General features: G+C 42.5%; 6 non-coding genes across 6 annotated transcripts; all 6 read right to left on the bottom strand.

Moving 5' to 3' along the window:
• Positions 1-1,693: 1,693 nt before the first annotated feature.
• Positions 1,694-1,766, bottom strand: trnar-ccu (transfer RNA arginine (anticodon CCU)). Its single transcript has one exon. It is a non-coding gene; the product is annotated as a tRNA-Arg (tRNA).
• Positions 1,767-1,855: 89 nt separating this feature from the next.
• trnaa-ugc (transfer RNA alanine (anticodon UGC)) lies at positions 1,856-1,927 on the bottom strand. Its single transcript has one exon. It is a non-coding gene; the product is annotated as a tRNA-Ala (tRNA).
• Positions 1,928-3,758: 1,831 nt separating this feature from the next.
• Positions 3,759-3,831, bottom strand: trnar-ccu (transfer RNA arginine (anticodon CCU)). Its single transcript has one exon. It is a non-coding gene; the product is annotated as a tRNA-Arg (tRNA).
• Positions 3,832-3,920: 89 nt separating this feature from the next.
• On the bottom strand, positions 3,921-3,992 carry trnaa-ugc (transfer RNA alanine (anticodon UGC)). Its single transcript has one exon. It is a non-coding gene; the product is annotated as a tRNA-Ala (tRNA).
• A 3,884-nt stretch (positions 3,993-7,876) lies between these two features.
• trnan-guu (transfer RNA asparagine (anticodon GUU)) lies at positions 7,877-7,950 on the bottom strand. The gene has a single exon. It is a non-coding gene; the product is annotated as a tRNA-Asn (tRNA).
• Positions 7,951-10,294: 2,344 nt separating this feature from the next.
• Positions 10,295-10,368, bottom strand: trnan-guu (transfer RNA asparagine (anticodon GUU)). The gene has a single exon. It is a non-coding gene; the product is annotated as a tRNA-Asn (tRNA).
• Between the last annotated feature and the right edge of the window lie 4,076 nt (positions 10,369-14,444).

Below are 14,444 nucleotides of genomic sequence, written 5' to 3'. Positions count from 1 at the left end.
ATTCTGATTAAAATCCCCTTCAATGCAAGTAAAAATGTCCTATCCGAGCATGGCTTCAGTCCATTTACCTCTGGGTTATGGGCCCAGCACGCTTCCGCTGCGCCACTCAGCTGAATGCTTACAATGATGGGACTCGAAAGATAAAAATAAAAAAAATTGGACAACTGAGTAGTAGTAGTAGGTTTGAGATGGGCCGGTAATTATTTAGCACTGTGGCATCAAGACTGCTCTTCTTTAAGAGAGGCTTAATGACCGCAGTTTTAAGGCTCTTGGGAATATTCCAGATCCAAGCAACATGTTGACTTTTTGAGTGATTGGAGCCAACAGACTGCTCACCGTAGACTTTAAAAATCTAGTAGGCAATGCATAAAGGCAGCATGTAGTGGAACTCAGACTTGTGGTGATCTCTTGGACAGTTTTGTCAGCCAAAAATGCAAAATGGGTTAACTCCAGTTGTCTAGCTGGCTGCGTGCTTGTTATCTGCAAATAATGGTATTTTTAATGTTCTGAACTGAGTCTTGCAAAGAAGACTGCAAACTCATTGCACCTGGAGAAATACAGAAACCAACGCAATTACATTACCATATTTAACCCTCCATGAATTCTTGCAGGATTGCTTCAATGTTATCTGCAGACAGCATGTTTTATTAAGCATTGTAAGCTCAGGTTTGGCAAGACATACCCATACTGGAAGTTGGGAATGTCGACCAGGCTGCCTCGGCGAGAACTACAAATTCTAACCCCTAGACCATATGAGAAATTTAAAGATCAAGTGTAACAGATTGAATTGTAACATAAGCCTCATTGATGTTTGAGAGGTTAAGGAACAGTACATAGTTGGGTCACCAGCTTTTAAACAAGCATTTTTAATATCTAAATGTGCTTGGTTCTGCATGTAATGGAAAGAAGCACATATGTCGGGATTTGTATTTTGCTTTTGGTTCAGCCAAATAGAGCCACTTTGTGATTTTTAAAACAGTTTTTTTTTTTTTTAATGGGGTAAAAGCACTATCAAGCAGCTCTGAGTTTGTGTTGTGCCCCTCCACATATTCTAGCCGAGTGTTCTAAGGAGTTAGATTTAAGTTCCAGTCCCTGTGAAGGGATGCTTTAAAGTACAACCGCTGCTACATTGCATGGAACAGCTAAAGGTTGATTACTACATATTGCATGCTGCATCCTAAATGGATGAGATTTTTCTATGCCTCTCTTGACACCCATCCAGTTTCATTTCACTTGTATCCACAGCCTGTCTTATTCATCCTGTGGATTCAAGTCTTCCAAAAGGCTGACCACTATGTTCCCATACCTGGAGTTGAACCCAGGCCAACTGGGTGGGCCACTTTGTCTCACCTTCCTGCAAGTAGTGTGGATGGATGGATGAAATAATATTGTTTGAATTATATAAGTGCTGCGAGGTTCAAAGGTAATGTAGGACTGGGAGTTTACTCTGAAGCTTGCGTTTGAGCATCTATCTCGCCATCAGATGAGAATAAACCTACTCAATACCATACTATCACTGCATTATAATATGACAAGGTGACAGTTCGCAATGGATTTATTGAGTTTTTTAAGCTTGTGGATGCAATTTTGATTTTTGAATATCCATTAGCCAAAGAGTAGGAGATATCATTTATACTGCTCAAAGCCCAAAAACAACTTATGAATGTCACTGTAGCTGACAATGCTTTTCATACACCCCAGATGGGACTTGAACCCACAATCCCTGGCTTAGGAGGCCAGTGCCTTATCCATTAGGCCACTGGGGCTCCACTTTTGAAGATGTAACATATTTAAGCGAAGTTCTCTAAAAATTATCGCACTGCAATCTGGCAATTGCAAAGAAAATAGGATTGCCTGGAGATGCTGGGGATTGAACCCAGGACCTCATATATGCAAAGCATGCACTCTACCACTGAGCTACATCCCCTTGATTAAAAATGCCATAGCAGTCTGTATAGGATGGTCAAAAGCAATGTGCTACTAGATTCAAAGGTAATGTGGAAAGGGGAGATTGCGCTGAAGATCGGCTTCCATCATCCAACACATTACTGACTGGCTTGATACATTCTGATTAAAATCCCCTTCAATGCAAGTAAAAATGTCCTATCCGAGCATGGCTTCAGTCCATTTACCTCTGGGTTATGGGCCCAGCACGCTTCCGCTGCGCCACTCAGCTGAATGCTTACAATGATGGGACTCGAAAGATAAAAATAAAAAAAATTGGACAACTGAGTAGTAGTAGTAGGTTTGAGATGGGCCGGTAATTATTTAGCACTGTGGCATCAAGACTGCTCTTCTTTAAGAGAGGCTTAATGACCGCAGTTTTAAGGCTCTTGGGAATATTCCAGATCCAAGCAACATGTTGACTTTTTGAGTGATTGGAGCCAACAGACTGCTCACCGTAGACTTTAAAAATCTAGTAGGCAATGCATAAAGGCAGCATGTAGTGGAACTCAGACTTGTGGTGATCTCTTGGACAGTTTTGTCAGCCAAAAATGCAAAATGGGTTAACTCCAGTTGTCTAGCTGGCTGCGTGCTTGTTATCTGCAAATAATGGTATTTTTAATGTTCTGAACTGAGTCTTGCAAAGAAGACTGCAAACTCATTGCACCTGGAGAAATACAGAAACCAACGCAATTACATTACCATATTTAACCCTCCATGAATTCTTGCAGGATTGCTTCAATGTTATCTGCAGACAGCATGTTTTATTAAGCATTGTAAGCTCAGGTTTGGCAAGACATACCCATACTGGAAGTTGGGAATGTCGACCAGGCTGCCTCGGCGAGAACTACAAATTCTAACCCCTAGACCATATGAGAAATTTAAAGATCAAGTGTAACAGATTGAATTGTAACATAAGCCTCATTGATGTTTGAGAGGTTAAGGAACAGTACATAGTTGGGTCACCAGCTTTTAAACAAGCATTTTTAATATCTAAATGTGCTTGGTTCTGCATGTAATGGAAAGAAGCACATATGTCGGGATTTGTATTTTGCTTTTGGTTCAGCCAAATAGAGCCACTTTGTGATTTTTAAAACAGTTTTTTTTTTTTTAAATGGGGTAAGAAGCACTATCAAGCAGCTCTGAGTTTGTGTTGTGCCCCTCCACATATTCTAGCCGAGTGTTCTAAGGAGTTAGATTTAAGTTCCAGTCCCTGTGAAGGGATGCTTTAAAGTACAACCGCTGCTACATTGCATGGAACAGCTAAAGGTTGATTACTACATATTGCATGCTGCATCCTAAATGGATGAGATTTTTCTATGCCTCTCTTGACACCCATCCAGTTTCATTTCACTTGTATCCACAGCCTGTCTTATTCATCCTGTGGATTCAAGTCTTCCAAAAGGCTGACCACTATGTTCCCATACCTGGAGTTGAACCCAGGCCAACTGGGTGGGCCACTTTGTCTCACCTTCCTGCAAGTAGTGTGGATGGATGGATGAAATAATATTGTTTGAATTATATAAGTGCTGCGAGGTTCAAAGGTAATGTAGGACTGGGAGTTTACTCTGAAGCTTGCGTTTGAGCATCTATCTCGCCATCAGATGAGAATAAACCTACTCAATACCATACTATCACTGCATTATAATATGACAAGGTGACAGTTCACAATGGATTTATTGAGTTTTTTAAGCTTGTGGATGCAATTTTGATTTTTGAATATCCATTAGCCAAAGAGTAGGAGATATCATTTATACTGCTCAAAGCCCAAAAACAACTTATGAATGTCACTGTAGCTGACAATGCTTTTCATACACCCCAGATGGGACTTGAACCCACAATCCCTGGCTTAGGAGGCCAGTGCCTTATCCATTAGGCCACTGGGGCTCCACTTTTGAAGATGTAACATATTTAAGCGAAGTTCTCTAAAAATTATCGCACTGCAATCTGGCAATTGCAAAGAAAATAGGATTGCCTGGAGATGCTGGGGATTGTACCCAGGACCTCATATATGCAAAGCATGCACTCTACCACTGAGCTACATCCCCTTGATTAAAAATCCCATAGCAGTCTGTATAGGATGGTCAAAAGCAATGTGCTACTAGATTCAAAGGTAATGTGGAAAGGGGAGATTGCGCTGAAGATCGGCTTCCATCATCCAACACATTACTGACTGGCTTGATACATTCTGATTAAAATCCCCTTCAATGCAAGTAAAAATGTCCTATCAGAGCATGGCTTCAGTCCATTTACCTCTGGGTTATGGGCCCAGCACGCTTCCGCTGCGCCACTCAGCTGAATGCTTACAATGATGGGACTCGAAAGATAAAAATAAAAAAAATTGGACAACTGAGTAGTAGTAGTAGGTTTGAGATGGGCCGGTAATTATTTAGCACTGTGGCATCAAGACTGCTCTTCTTTAAGAGAGGCTTAATGACCGCAGTTTTAAGGCTCTTGGGAATATTCCAGATCCAAGCAACATGTTGACTTTTTGAGTGATTGGAGCCAACAGACTGCTCACTGTAGACTTTAAAAATCTAGTAGGCAATGCATAAAGGCAGCATGTAGTGGAACTCAGACTTGTGGTGATCTCTTGGACAGTTTTGTCAGCCAAAAATGCAAAATGGGTTAACTCCAGTTGTCTAGCTGGCTGCGTGCTTGTTATCTGCAAATAATGGTATTTCTAATGTTCTGAACTGAGTCTTGCAAAGAAGACTGGAAACTCATTGCACCTGGAGAAATACAGAAACCATCAGACAAAGTAACATTTACCACACTGTAATTTGAAATGTTAACCCGCTTTGTCATTAGCAGGTCCAGAGTGTGCCCTTTGCCCTTGGTGGGGCCACTCAGGTGCTGAGTAAGACCAAAGCTTCTGAGGACAGCGCCAAGCTCTTTAGAAGAAGACAAGGTTGAGCGGGGCGTGAAGGAAGGAAGGAACAGTCACTCACGTACGGGAAACTCCTATCAAGCAGTGGCCAGCCTATAGCACACTGGGATTCTGTGGTAATTGAACCAAGTTTAGCAGTTCCTTTCATCAGTTAATAACACAAGCAGGCTTTCCTCTTTACCAATGTAGATAACAGGGGTTACAACAGTGACTCTGGTGGGTCTCGAACTCACAGCCTTTGAATGCCTTTGCAACTTTTGTCTGATTCCCCTTTTTCACAAAAGCAAAACAGTCATCCGAAAACGGTCTACATCAATCATTCCTTACCATCAAACTGAGAAACAAGGAGTGAAAAGAGTGCATTTACTCTGTTTATTCAGGGATACTGTTCAATCTATAATTGCAAAATAGCTCTTTCGGGTGATATGTTTTTCTGTACATGTAAACAACTGATTTGCTTGAAAGGCTATCATGAAAGCACTGCTGGGATTTACTAGACAGGCACTTTGACCAACTAAGCCACAGCGCCTCTAAAGTGTTACTCCAACCTGTTTCAGGTAGATATTCAGCAAACAATGTTACCCCGTGGATTTTGGCTGCGATAGCTCTTCCAAAATAGCTTCTCGTCCCTGGGTGGGCTCAAACCACCAACCTCCCGGTTAACAGCCGAGCGCGCTGGCCAATTGCGCCACAGAGACATCCAGCCCAGTCGAAAAAATATTTGCGACTCGACAAGCCGCAACATCTTTTTTTTTTAAAGCGAGCCAGCAACATTCGAAAGTTCAGCCCCTGTCCAATCAACTGTGTTTAATGGAGAGCGAGGGCATCAATCTTTCTACCTTTGAGCTAAATCCCCTGTACCAATGTAGCTATAAAAAAAACTGGAAGTCTTTCAATCAATCGACTCTCGCCAATTTATTGCGCACTCAATATACTGCAGTTAATCTGGATATTGAGGAAAAATTGCAAGATAATGTTATTTGACATAATGCCGATGTATTTGCTTACTTTTTCAAGCACACTTGGCAATAAACCTCGTTCAGCAGTGCCTTTTATCAGATAGTAAAGCGCGCAGACGTTCCATTGTAAAAAACAAAAATGTTCTCTCACCATTAGCGACTCTAGTGGGACTCAACCCACAACCTTTGAAAGCCCTTGCAACTAATGCCTAGAAGTCCAATGCGCTATCCATTGCGCCACAGAGCCCATACATCCTTGCGTGATGCTCATTTCAACAAACGCAAAACACGGTTTTCATCCAAAATGGGTCTACGTCAGTCATTCCTTGCCAACAAACTGAGAATCAAAAAGTGAAAAGAGTGCAGTTAATCTGTGTGTGCAGGGATACTTTTCCATCTCTTATTCCAATTTGTAACAGCAGCGCATTTTCTGTCATTGTAAATAATTTGCACGCCTGAATGGACAACTGTAACCCTCTCCATAGCCCAGTATACATTATATCTCAACAGGAACATCCATCTCCGTGACAATAAAACAGCAGAACCTTGGCCCATCTTCAAAGGACTCTTGGCCGCACACCTCCGACACCTCCACATGGCAGCAGAGCACCGGTTCATCACCCACCTCGTCCCCCACAACACCCTGATCCACCTTATACCCTCTGGAAACCTGGACATCATCTTCTGACCCCGGCATCACCCCCCCATCCACGGCATCACCCCCCATCACTGAAGAAAGTTTGAAGAATGATTGTGTGTTTGATTTTCTGTAATTTTTTGTCTCTTCTCCCCCTGCCCTTGTGTATCCCATTCCCTTGCACTTGTGTGTGATGTTTGTCTGTACAATTATGTAAATATATGTAAATACTTGTAAGATGTTTTTGATAATAAAAGATAAAAAAAATAAAATAATGGACAACTGAGTAGTAGTAGTAGGTTTGAGATGGGCCGGTAATTATTTAGCACTGTGGCATCAAGACTGCTCTTCTTTAAGAGAGGCTTAATGACCGCAGTTTTAAGGCTCTTGGGAATATTCCAGATCCAAGCGACATGTTGACTTTTTGAGTGATTGGAGCCAACAGACTGCTCACCGTAGACTTTAAAAATCTGGTAGACAATGCATAAAGGCAGCATGTAGTGGAACTCAGACTTGTGGTGATCTCTTGGACAGTTTTGTCAGCCAAAAATGCAAAATGGGTTAACTCCAGTTGTCTAGCTGGCTGCGTGCTTGTTATCTGCAAATAATGGTATTTTTAATGTTCTGAACTGAGTCTTGCAAAGAAGACTGCAAACTCATTGCACCTGGAGAAATACAGAAACCATCAGACAAAGTAACATTTACCACACTGTAATTTGAAATGTTAACCCGCTTTGTCATTAGCAGGTCCAGAGTGTGCCCTTTGCCCTTGGTGGGGCCACTCAGGTGCGGAGTAAGACCAAAGCTTCTGAGGACAGCGCCAAGCTCTTTAGAAGAAGACGAGGTTGAGCGGGGCGTGAAGGAAGGAAGGAACAGTCACTCACGTACGGGAAACTCCTACCAAGCAGTGGCCAGCCTATAGCACACTGGGATTCTGTGGTAATTGAACCAAGTTTAGCAGTTCCTTTCATCAGTTAATAACACAAGCAGGCTTTCCTATTTACCAATGTAGATAACAGGGGTTACAACAGTGACTCTGGTGGGTCTCGAACTCACAGCCTTTGAATGCCTTTGCAACTTTTGTCTGATTCCCCTTTTTCACAAAAGAAAACAGTCATCCGAAAACAGTCTACATCAATCATTCCTTACCATCAAACTGAGAAACAAGGAGTGAAAAGAGTGCATTTACTCTGTTTATTCAGGGATACTGTTCAATCTATAATTGCAAAATAGCTCTTTCGGGTGATATGTTTTTCTGTACATGTAAACAACTGATTTGCTTGAAAGGCTATCATGAAAGCACTGCTGGGATTTACTAGACAGGCACTTTGACCAACTAAGCCACAGCGCCTCTAAAATGTTACTCCAACCTGTTTCAGGTAGATATTCAGCAAACAATGTTACCTCGTGGATTTTGCCTGCGATAGCTCTTCCAAAATAGCTTGTCGTCCCTGGGTGGGCTCGAACCACCAACCTCCCGGTTAACAGCCGAGCGCGCTGGCCAATTGCGCCACAGAGACATCCAGCCCGGTCGAAAAAATATTTGCGACTCGACAAGCCGCAACATCTTTTTTTTTTTAAAGCGAGCCAGCAACATTCGAAAGTTCAGCCCCTGTCCAATCAACTGTGTTTAATGGAGAGCGAGGGCATCAATCTTTCTACCTTTGAGCTAAATCCCCTGTACCATTGTAGCTATAAAAAAAACTGAAGTCTTTCAATCAATCGACTCACGCCAATTTATTGCGCACTCAATACACTGCAGTTAATCTGGATATTGAGGAAAAATTGCAAGATAATGTTATTTGACATAATGCCGATGTATTTGCTTACTTTTTCAAGCACACTTGGCAATAAACCTCGTTCAGCAGTGCCTTTTATCAGATAGTAAAGCGCGCAGACGTTCCATTGTAAAAAACAAAAATGTTCTCTCACCATTAGCGACTCTAGTGGGACTCAACCCACAACCTTTGAAAGCCCTTGCAACTAATGCCTAGAAGTCTAATGCGCTATCCATTGCGCCACAGAGCCCATACATCCTTGCGTGATGCTCATTTCCACAAACGCAAAACACGGTTTTCATCCAAAATGGGTCTACGTCAGTCATTCCTTGCCAACAAACTGAGAATCAAAAAGTGAAAAGAGTGCAGTTAATCTGTGTGTGCAGGGATACTTTTCCATCTCTTATTCCAATTTGTAACAGCAGCGCATTTTCTGTCATTGTAAATAATTTGCACGCCTGAATGGACAACTGTAACCCTCTCCATAGCCCGGTATACATTATATCTCAACAGGAACATCCATCTCCGTGACAATAAAACAGCAGAACCTTGGCCCATCTTCAAAGGACTCTTGGCCGCACACCTCCGACACCTCCACATGGCAGCAGAGCACCGGTTCATCACCCACCTCATCCCCCACAACACCCTGATCCACCTTATACCCTCTGGAAACCTGGACATCATCTTCTGACCCCGGCATCACCCCCCCATCCACGGCATCACCCCCCATCACTGAAGAAAGTTTGAAGAATGATTGTGTGTTTGATTTTCTGTAATTTTTTGTCTCTTCTCCCCCTGCCCTTGTGTATCCCATTCCCTTGCACTTGTGTGTGATGTTTGTCTGTACAATTATGTAAATATATGTAAATATTTGTAAGATGTTTTTGATAATAAAAGATAAAAAAAATAAAATAATGGACAACTGAGTAGTAGTAGTAGGTTTGAGATGGGCCGGTAATTATTTAGCACTGTGGCATCAAGACTGCTCTTCTTTAAGAGAGGCTTAATGACCGCAGTTTTAAGGCTCTTGGGAATATTCCAGATCCAAGCGACATGTTGACTTTTTGAGTGATTGGAGCCAACAGACTGCTCACCGTAGACTTTAAAAATCTGGTAGACAATGCATAAAGGCAGCATGTAGTGGAACTCAGACTTGTGGTGATCTCTTGGACAGTTTTGTCAGCCAAAAATGCAAAATGGGTTAACTCCAGTTGTCTAGCTGGCTGCGTGCTTGTTATCTGCAAATAATGGTATTTTTAATGTTCTGAACTGAGTCTTGCAAAGAAGACTGCAAACTCATTGCACCTGGAGAAATACAGAAACCATCAGACAAAGTAACATTTACCACACTGTAATTTGAAATGTTAACCCGCTTTGTCATTAGCAGGTCCAGAGTGTGCCCTTTGCCCTTGGTGGGGCCACTCAGGTGCGGAGTAAGACCAAAGCTTCTGAGGACAGCGCCAAGCTCTTTAGAAGAAGACGAGGTTGAGCGGGGCGTGAAGGAAGGAAGGAACAGTCACTCACGTACGGGAAACTCCTACCAAGCAGTGGCCAGCCTATAGCACACTGGGATTCTGTGGTAATTGAACCAAGTTTAGCAGTTCCTTTCATCAGTTAATAACACAAGCAGGCTTTCCTATTTACCAATGTAGATAACAGGGGTTACAACAGTGACTCTGGTGGGTCTCGAACTCACAGCCTTTGAATGCCTTTGCAACTTTTGTCTGATTCCCCTTTTTCACAAAAGAAAACAGTCATCCGAAAACAGTCTACATCAATCATTCCTTACCATCAAACTGAGAAACAAGGAGTGAAAAGAGTGCATTTACTCTGTTTATTCAGGGATACTGTTCAATCTATAATTGCAAAATAGCTCTTTCGGGTGATATGTTTTTCTGTACATGTAAACAACTGATTTGCTTGAAAGGCTATCATGAAAGCACTGCTGGGATTTACTAGACAGGCACTTTGACCAACTAAGCCACAGCGCCTCTAAAATGTTACTCCAACCTGTTTCAGGTAGATATTCAGCAAACAATGTTACCTCGTGGATTTTGCCTGCGATAGCTCTTCCAAAATAGCTTGTCGTCCCTGGGTGGGCTCGAACCACCAACCTCCCGGTTAACAGCCGAGCGCGCTGGCCAATTGCGCCACAGAGACATCCAGCCCGGTCGAAAAAATATTTGCGACTCGACAAGCCGCAACATCTTTTTTTTTTTAAAGCGAGCCAGCAACATTCGAAAGTTCAGCCCCTGTCCAATCAACTGTGTTTAATGGAGAGCGAGGGCATCAATCTTTCTACCTTTGAGCTAAATCCCCTGTACCATTGTAGCTATAAAAAAAACTGAAGTCTTTCAATCAATCGACTCACGCCAATTTATTGCGCACTCAATACACTGCAGTTAATCTGGATATTGAGGAAAAATTGCAAGATAATGTTATTTGACATAATGCCGATGTATTTGCTTACTTTTTCAAGCACACTTGGCAATAAACCTCGTTCAGCAGTGCCTTTTATCAGATAGTAAAGCGCGCAGACGTTCCATTGTAAAAAACAAAAATGTTCTCTCACCATTAGCGACTCTAGTGGGACTCAACCCACAACCTTTGAAAGCCCTTGCAACTAATGCCTAGAAGTCTAATGCGCTATCCATTGCGCCACAGAGCCCATACATCCTTGCGTGATGCTCATTTCCACAAACGCAAAACACGGTTTTCATCCAAAATGGGTCTACGTCAGTCATTCCTTGCCAACAAACTGAGAATCAAAAAGTGAAAAGAGTGCAGTTAATCTGTGTGTGCAGGGATACTTTTCCATCTCTTATTCCAATTTGTAACAGCAGCGCATTTTCTGTCATTGTAAATAATTTGCACGCCTGAATGGACAACTGTAACCCTCTCCATAGCCCGGTATACATTATATCTCAACAGGAACATCCATCTCCGTGACAATAAAACAGCAGAACCTTGGCCCATCTTCAAAGGACTCTTGGCCGCACACCTCCGACACCTCCACATGGCAGCAGAGCACCGGTTCATCACCCACCTCATCCCCCACAACACCCTGATCCACCTTATACCCTCTGGAAACCTGGACATCATCTTCTGACCCCGGCATCACCCCCCCATCCACGGCATCACCCCCCATCACTGAAGAAAGTTTGAAGAATGATTGTGTGTTTGATTTTCTGTAATTTTTTGTCTCTTCTCCCCCTGCCCTTGTGTATCCCATTCCCTTGCACTTGTGTGTGATGTTTGTCTGTACAATTATGTAAATATATGTAAATATTTGTAAGATGTTTTTGATAATAAAAGATAAAAAAAATAAAATAATGGACAACTGAGTAGTAGTAGTAGGTTTGAGATGGGCCGGTAATTATTTAGCACTGTGGCATCAAGACTGCTCTTCTTTAAGAGAGGCTTAATGACCGCAGTTTTAAGGCTCTTGGGAATATTCCAGATCCAAGCGACATGTTGACTTTTTGAGTGATTGGAGCCAACAGACTGCTCACCGTAGACTTTAAAAATCTAGTAGGCAATGCATAAAGGCAGCATGTAGTGGAACTCAGACTTGTGGCGATCTCTTGGACAGTTTTGTCAGCCAAAAATGCAAAATGGGTTAACTCCAGTTGTCTAGCTAGCTGCGTGCTTGTTATCTGCAAATAATGGTATTTTTAATGTTCTGAACTGAGTCTTGCAAAGAAGACTGCAAACTCATTGCACCTGGAGAAATACAGAAACCATCAGACAAAGTAACATTTACCACACTGTAATTTGAAATGTTAACCCGCTTTGTCATTAGCAGGTCCAGAGTGTGCCCTTTGCCCTTGGTGGGGCCACTCAGGTGCGGAGTAAGACCAAAGCTTCTGAGGACAGCGCCAAGCTCTTTAGAAGAAGACGAGGTTGAGCGGGGCGTGAAGGAAGGAAGGAACAGTCACTCACGTACGGGAAACTCCTACCAAGCAGTGGCCAGCATATAGCACACTGGGATTCTGTGGTAATTGAACCAAGTTTAGCAGTTCCTTTCATCAGTTAATAACACAAGCAGGCTTTCCTATTTACCAATGTAGATAACAGGGGTTACAACAGTGACTCTGGTGGGTCTCGAACTCACAGCCTTTGAATGCCTTTGCAACTTTTGTCTGATTCCCCTTTTTCACAAAAGCAAAACAGTCATCCGAAAACGGTCTACATCAATCATTCCTTACCATCAAACTGAGAAACAAGGAGTGAAAAGAGTGCATTTACTCTGTTTATTCAGGGATACTGTTCAATCTATAATTGCAAAATAGCTCTTTCGGGTGATATGTTTTTCTGTACATGTAAACAACTGATTTGCTTGAAAGGCTATTATGAAAGCACTGCTGGGATTTACTAGACAGGCACTTTGACCAACTAAGCCACAGCGCCTCTAAAGTGTTACTCCAACCTGTTTCAGGTAGATATTCAGCAAACAATGTTACCCCGTGGATTTTGGCTGCGATAGCTCTTCCAAAATAGCTTCTCGTCCCTGGGTGGGCTCAAACCACCAACCTCCCGGTTAACAGCCGAGCGCGCTGGCCAATTGCGCCACAGAGACATCCGGCCCAGTCGAAAAAATATTTGCGACTCGACAAGCCGCAACATCTTTTTTTTTTTAAAGCGAGCCAGCAACATTCGAAAGTTCAGCCCCTGTCCAATCAACTGTGTTTAATGGAGAGCGAGGGCATCAATCTTTCTACCTTTGAGCTAAATCCCCTGTACCAATGTAGCTATAAAAAAAACTGGAAGTCTTTCAATCAATCGACTCTCGCCAATTTATTGCGCACTCAATATACTGCAGTTAATCTGGATATTGAGGAAAAATTGCAAGATAATGTTATTTGACATAATGCCGATGTATTTGCTTACTTTTTCAAGCACACTTGGCAATAAACCTCGTTCAGCAGTGCCTTTTATCAGATAGTAAAGCGCGCAGACGTTCCATTGTAAAAAACAAAAATGTTCTCTCACCATTAGCGACTCTAGTGGGACTCAACCCACAACCTTTGAAAGCCCTTGCAACTAATGCCTAGAAGTCCAATGCGCTATCCATTGCGCCACAGAGCCCATACATCCTTGCGTGATGCTCATTTCCACAAACGCAAAACACAGTTTTCATCCAAAATGGGTCTACGTCAGTCATTCCTTGCCAACAAACTGAGAATCAAAAAGTGAAAAGAGTGCAGTTAATCTGTGTGTGCAGGGATACTTTTCCATCTCTTATTCCAATTTGTAACAGCAGCGCATTTTCTGTCATTGTAAATAATTTGCACGCCTGAATGGACAACTGTACCGCTCTCCATAGCCCGGTATACATTATATCTCAACAGGAACATCCATCTCCGTGACAATAAAACAGCAGAACCTTGGCCCATCTTCAAAGGACTCTTGGCCGCACACCTCCGACACCTCCACATGGCAGCAGAGCACCGGTTCATCACCCACCTCATCCCCCACAACACCCTGATCCACCTTATACCCTCTGGAAACCTGGACATCATCTTCTGACCCCGGCATCACCCCCCCATCCACGGCATCACCCCCCATCACTGAAGAAAGTTTGAAGAATGATTGTGTGTTTGATTTTCTGTAATTTTTTGTCTCTTCTCCCCCTGCCCTTGTGTATCCCATTCCCTTGCACTTGTGTGTGATGTTTGTCTGTACAATTATGTAAATATATGTAAATACTTGTAAGATGTTTTTGATAATAAAAGATAAAAAAAAATAAAATAATGGACAACTGAGTAGTAGTAGTAGGTTTGAGATGGGCCGGTAATTATTTAGCACTGTGGCATCAAGACTGCTCTTCTTTAAGAGAGGCTTAATGACCGCAGTTTTAAGGCTCTTGGGAATATTCCAGATCCAAGCGACATGTTGACTTTTTGAGTGATTGGAGCCAACAGACTGCTCACCGTAGACTTTAAAAATCTGGTAGACAATGCATAAAGGCAGCATGTAGTGGAACTCAGACTTGTGGTGATCTCTTGGACAGTTTTGTCAGCCAAAAATGCAAAATGGGTTAACTCCAGTTGTCTAGCTGGCTGCGTGCTTGTTATCTGCAAATAATGGTATTTTTAATGTTCTGAACTGAGTCTTGCAAAGAAGACTGGAAACTCATTGCACCTGGAGAAATACAGAAACCATCAGACAAAGTAACATTTACCACACTGTAATTTGAAATGTTAACCCGCTTTGTCATTAGCAGGTCCAGAGTG

The sequence above is a fragment of the Eucyclogobius newberryi genome, unplaced genomic scaffold (genome assembly GCF_026437365.1).
Source record: "Eucyclogobius newberryi isolate DKJ021-1_F unplaced genomic scaffold, fEucNew1.0.hap1 SCAF_41, whole genome shotgun sequence".
In the NCBI taxonomy this organism is placed as follows: domain Eukaryota; kingdom Metazoa; phylum Chordata; class Actinopteri; order Gobiiformes; family Gobiidae; genus Eucyclogobius; species Eucyclogobius newberryi.
The sequence above is the reverse complement of the archived record's forward strand: the minus strand, read 5'-3'. Positions and strand labels throughout refer to the sequence as shown.